Source organism: Antrostomus carolinensis, unplaced genomic scaffold (assembly GCF_000700745.2).
Source record: "Antrostomus carolinensis isolate BGI_N321 unplaced genomic scaffold, ASM70074v2 scaffold41344, whole genome shotgun sequence".
In the NCBI taxonomy this organism is placed as follows: domain Eukaryota; kingdom Metazoa; phylum Chordata; class Aves; order Caprimulgiformes; family Caprimulgidae; genus Antrostomus; species Antrostomus carolinensis.
In genome coordinates this window covers 1-5,843 of record NW_010313588.1, presented here as the reverse complement: position 1 = coordinate 5,843, position 5,843 = coordinate 1, and positions in this window count along the sequence as shown.

The following is a 5,843-nucleotide window of genomic DNA, read 5'->3' as shown; positions in this document are numbered from 1 at the left end:
TACCTAGAGATGGAAGCAGCTTTGGTTTTAAGCCAGGCATTATCACATTTGAAGAGCTGCCCCTGGCCATTAAATAAGGCCTCAGCTGATTGTTGTTTTAATACTGGTTGATGGCTTCTATCAAACTCTGCTTTTTCTCTGGTAAACATATATCTGAAAGAACATGGGTTTTGTTTCATTTTGTTTTGCTTTTCTTGGCTCATCTTTGATCATTTTGAATGAGACTCCTTTGGTCAGAAAGTTTTTAGGATGGTGGTCAGGTAAGGCTCACCTGATAAGTGTAGGAGGACCAAGGACACTCAGTTATTGTTTGGCAAGCTTGTGAATGTTGCCTCAAGCAGACCAGGTTAGTGGTCATCACATCCTCTCATGCTGCAAGTGATACTTTAATACTGCTGGCATTCACAGGACATGCTAAGAGACATCTCAGGTTTTCAGGGGAAAACTCAGAAGAATGTGTCTACTTGCCAGATATGAAAGAGGGCAACAATAAAATTCAAGTGAGCAAGAAACCAGCAAAGAGCACATTAGGAGAACAGAGGACTGAATGTAAGACTGAGAGTAAGAAGAGAGACAAAAATGGAATGAGCTAGGACTGATTACAGAGAGGATGTGAAGGCTTGGGAGTGAGGGGAGAGGTGTCACTTTGTGATGATATGGAGAGAACAGACAGCTGCCCTCGGGCAAGGCCAAAGGAAAATGGGGCACAGAATGGGGTGGTCTAACAGAGAGAAAGGTAGAGACAGGTTGGAAGGGGAATAAGAGAGTAGGAAGGAAAAATGCTAAATATTAAAAAAGGGGAAAATAATTGAAAAGCAAACAAAAAAGTATTAGGAGAACAGGAAATAAGATAACAGGGAGTAAAAGACAAAGAATAATGACTAACAGTCCCCAACAATAGGTATCTACTGAATTTGGCAGAAAGTGTCATTCAGTCTGTTCTGGCAAAATAAGCAGCATTGTGCAGTCCTTCCTGATACCCATTGTTGTGCCTGTGACAAGACATGACAAGAGCTGCTTTGTCTGCCCTGCCTGGTGCTGCCCTGCTGGGGCAGAGCTGGCCTCTGAGGAATGACGTGTATGAGGTACGTGTTAGCAAATCTGCTTTTTATCCTCTTGGTCACACTTTCATCAACAAGGCCTTATTTATACTGAGGTATTTTTCTGAATCTATTTTACTATTCCCTAGCCCTGACAAGAATCATCAGTGCTAGCCCTGATGAAAGCACTACTGTAAATGGCCTTCTGGTATTTTTACCTCAGATTCATCAACATCTGATGTGAAAAGAGCAATAAAAACTCTCCTGTAATGCTCTCACCATTTCAGTTACTGATTGACAGAGTTAAGATTCTAGTGTGAGGCTGATATCCCAAAGCATTCCTATTGCCCTCCACATCCCAGGGATTAAACCAGGCAACTCTAAAATTAAAAACCTGAGAAGCAACATGGGAAAAGAATCTCCCTGGTTTCAGCTGTGATGTCAACAAAAAGGTTGTTCTGTTTCTGCTATAATAATAAATTCTGTTACAATAATGTAAAAAAAAATTGTGCCAGTACTTGGTGCAAGTAAAACCCTCAGTCTGGAGCAAAGGTGAAGCCAGAAATTCTGGCTTTCTCTTAAAGAAAGATATATTAAGAATTGGGAAGAGTGAGAAAAAAGGATTCCCTCGGAATGTTCTCTGGTGTGCTCCATGTTTCAGCTGGTTTTAAAAAGAAGAAGGGACTGGAGTTTAGGAAAAGAGACAAGTTCAACAGCTTTAAATCCAGAATAGGCAGCTGAAACGCTGATCAGTCTGTGATTTTATTTATAAACATTTCTATGCATCCCTGCGTGCCAGGGAAGGAGGGAGCTTCTTTACAGGCTCTTTCCTAGACAGTTCTATAGGAGCCATGGGAGATACAGTCTCCTTGTGCACCCATTTGCAACAAAGTATTTGTGTAGAGCAACGATTGCCTACAATGTTATAGAAATATGATGATTAGGTTAATAACAGTATGCAATCCCAAGAAAGAAAAAACCTTCAAAAGGTTCAGAGCTCAGAATAAGTGTTTTTTACCTCTGTTCACTGGATAATGTATTTTCCCCCTTACAGCATTAATTCATGGTACTGGTGAGAACTGAGGCTTTAGATAGTTTGACTTTCTGCACTGGTGTAGCTGTACACGGGCATTAAGTCATTCACGTCAGACAAAGACAGGATGTGTCTATAATGACATGTAAATGAATTTTTAAAAGGCAAAAAGAAAAAAAATCTGATTCTTTCCTAGGGAAGAACTGTGCTGAGTTGCATTACAATGCATATGCATACATATAGTCAGCATCTGGCACAAGGAGGCCAGGATTTTTAAAAATGCAGAGTGAGCCTTTTCAGGATCCCTGCAGTCTGAATAGAAACCCACACATCCTTATTATTTGCATATGGCCCCATTATGCTTTGGAATCCACGGAAGTCTAGTCCACACTGAGAAACAGATTTATTTTTTTTTTTCTGATAGAAATTAATTGTTCTTCAGAGTGGATAGAAGTTACTAGGCACATACTGTACGAAGCTATATTTTTTGCTTTCTTCTCTAGAATATTATACATTTTTTTCTTTCTCTCTTCTTTTAATGCTACAGCTCACATCCTCTTTGTGTTGCTAAAGGAATATGATCAGTTTGATAGCCATTTTTTTTGCTGTAAAGTGATCTATCTCTGTAACAGGTAAAAGGTTTCTATTTCTAACTGAGCTTTTTAGACTGATTTTATAATAAGATTTTGAAGCCTTTTTGTCCTTCCGCCTTAATCTTCTGAAAACATTACACTTAAAAGCTCTAGCTTTCCACAGAAATAAAAGGTAAATATTGATTCATCTTTTTTAAATGTAATTTTCTGCTCTGCCACGAAAAAAGCCTTGCAATATAGCTTTAATCATCTGGCTCCTTACTACAGTTTCAGTTAGCAGCACTAGAGGAAATTTAAATAAAGTGTGTAAGGGAGTAAAATATTTTAATCTCAAATGTGAAACAACAGGAGGAATCAATCTGGCACTGAGATACAGGAGAGCTGGTCCAGCTGGTCCTGATGACCACAGTTCGTCTGCAAGATGTTGTATTTAAGCTCCACATGAACAATACATGAGGTGGCTTGAAGGAAACTGAGGGTAATTAGGTTTAGAGAAGGAAGTTAAGAGACTTCTCAAAATAGAAAAGGACATAAAGAATAGTTCCTCATGCTTCTTAAAAATATATATCAGCTAATGAAATATCAGAACTCCAGCACTTGCACACATCAAACCCTCGCACTCATTGAATCACTCCATGGTTAGCCATACAGTGCAGGTAGTACTATATGACATGATGCCATGGAGTGGAAAGCCTTTGGATCTCTGCAGTGATTCCCTGATAAAAGCCAAATATTTCTTAAATTGTGTGGCTTCTAGGTTCCCAGGGGTATCACACTCAAACACAAAAGAAACGTTATTGGTTCGGTAAACCTCGTCCAAAAAGCATTCCTAAAAATATGTATATAGCACCATCTACTGACATGAGGAGTCTTTGCAGGGGAATGGTTTTCAAAAATCTGGAGGCCTGTGTGTCACAGTACTGCAGCAGTCTTCCTCTAATCGGCGCAGAATCCATCCCTCTTTCTGCTTATGGCTCCGTAAACTCAGAATAATGATGATCCTTGCCCCAAGAGTTTGGCAGCTAAAAATGAGATAAAATCAAACACAGTAGCCAAAAAGAAAAAAAAATATGAAAAAAGGAAGGAAAACTGAGACAAAAAATGAGTAGCTTAGTGAGTCAGTGCATGTCCTGGAGGAAAAGTGAGATATTGTTGGTAAAGGGAATAATTTCTCAAGATGAAATCTGAGAACCCTAAGACTTTGCTTTCTTCTGGCCTCAAAACCCTGCATCCTCCTTTGGGCCACCCATACAGCTTATCAGAGCCAATGCAACTCAGCCATCAAAACATGTTCCCTTCCTTCGTCTCCTGTGATTTTTCTGCTGGTGAGACAGGTTGACTGGAGTCAAGGGCCTTCTGAAGACCAGAGCTGGTGTAAGGTAGAGAGTCAGGCCTGTGGAGAAGGAAGGGAGGAATGTGATGGTACCAAACCAATTGCCTCAGTTACAACATGTAATTTTACTCTTGCTGGATTATATTTAGTTCATTGACCTGGTTTATGATTGTTATGTAGACATAGAGGAGAGCGTGCAAACAGCCAAGATGGAAACTCCTTCAGTGGGGTGAGCTCAGCTGTCAAAGGAAACAGAATGTGATCCCACAGCCTCTGAGCAGGCTAATCGAACTGAGTCTTGACAAAAGATCAACAAGAAGAGGTAGTGCTGCTCTCCCACCTGCTAGCTAGGATGTCCCTATGGCATATAGGATCTGTCTCAGCCACTGAAGCAGAAACAGCGTGAAGCAAGCACTGCTCTGACAGTGAGGAGGAGCATGGGGACAAAAGTAGGGCAAGACATGGAGCTCAGATAGGTTGATCAGGGCCGGACAAAAGATTATTATCATGGATAGTACTGCTGCTTAGCAGTTTGGTATCATTTGGTACAGAGCACCTTCAGAACCCAAAACACATAGTTCTGCTGTTGTTTTGGATTATGCCCCTCATGAACCACCGTGCCACCCAAAACATGACTGAGCTGCTCCCAGAGCCACACTGGAGAGCCATATAACCTTATTTTTTGTAGGTGCACCTAAGACAGTCATCCTGCTTGATTCATACCAGTCAGCTGGACATCTGAGCTGTGCTTTGCAAAGGGGAATTGTCTCTTTATTACTTGTGAAGCCTTTTCTCAACTCTTGGACTTGGGTTCTTTGGTCCTACAAAAATGTATTAACAATAAATTATAATAATTAAAAACCAACAACCTCATTCTGTCACTGATTTTAGTTTTTCCAGAAAAACAGACATTTGCTAGGTGGAGTGGTAGTTTGGTTCTGAGCCCAGACTATGCACAGAACAGGATGCTAAAATATATGGGTGAACACCAGAAATCAGTTTCCTGTGTGACTTTGTCTTTATCCCTTCAGCATGACAAAGTCAGTGTTTTAACAGAGGTCATTTTTAAACTGAGGTATTTTTAAGATCGTAAAGCAGTCCAGAAGGGGAGGGGGGAATGTGCCATACTCTTTCTTGGCATCTTGTAAAGTATCTTTACTCCTCCTGACCTGAGTAGTAAGTCAGTACTTTGGATGATGTTGCATGTGTCTCTAACAAGACAGAAGCAGACTGCGTACATGAAAACTGCTCAAAGGACAGCTTTTAAAATTATTTACAAAACGCACACTCAAAGGCCTCTTTCCGCAGCCAGACTAAGAACAATTTCCTAGGGGCAATTTCCATTTCTGAATTCCAAAGCAACTTCTAAGCAGCACAGAGCTCAGAAAGCTTTCTCTTCACTTGTCGTGAAGCTGCACGAGTAGCATTTCTCAAGGTGTAGTTTCCTGATCGGCTTAGTCCTGTCTAAATCCATGGTGCTGCTCTGGCAAGCGGTGGTCCTGTCCCTCTGGTGCTTGTGTAACTATGGGCTTGGCTGGATTATGGAGCTGACTGAGATGGAAACTAATCATTTGTTGCAGGATTAATCTGCAGCTGGATGAAAGCCCTCATCTGTCTGACTGCAGGGCCAGGGGAGCGCCGATACCCACCCCTGATATCCACCTCTCAGCAATGGCACACACTCGCACTGGGTTATGCTGACCACAAACCCCCGCCCTGAGGCTGTGTCCTGGCTGCTCCAGCTCTGATTCAGAGAAAAACGCAGCCCAGGGCACAGACTCCCTGCCCTCCGTGCTCATGCTCGGTTTGGTCTGCGGGTGCTGATGTTTTCCACTGTCATCAGA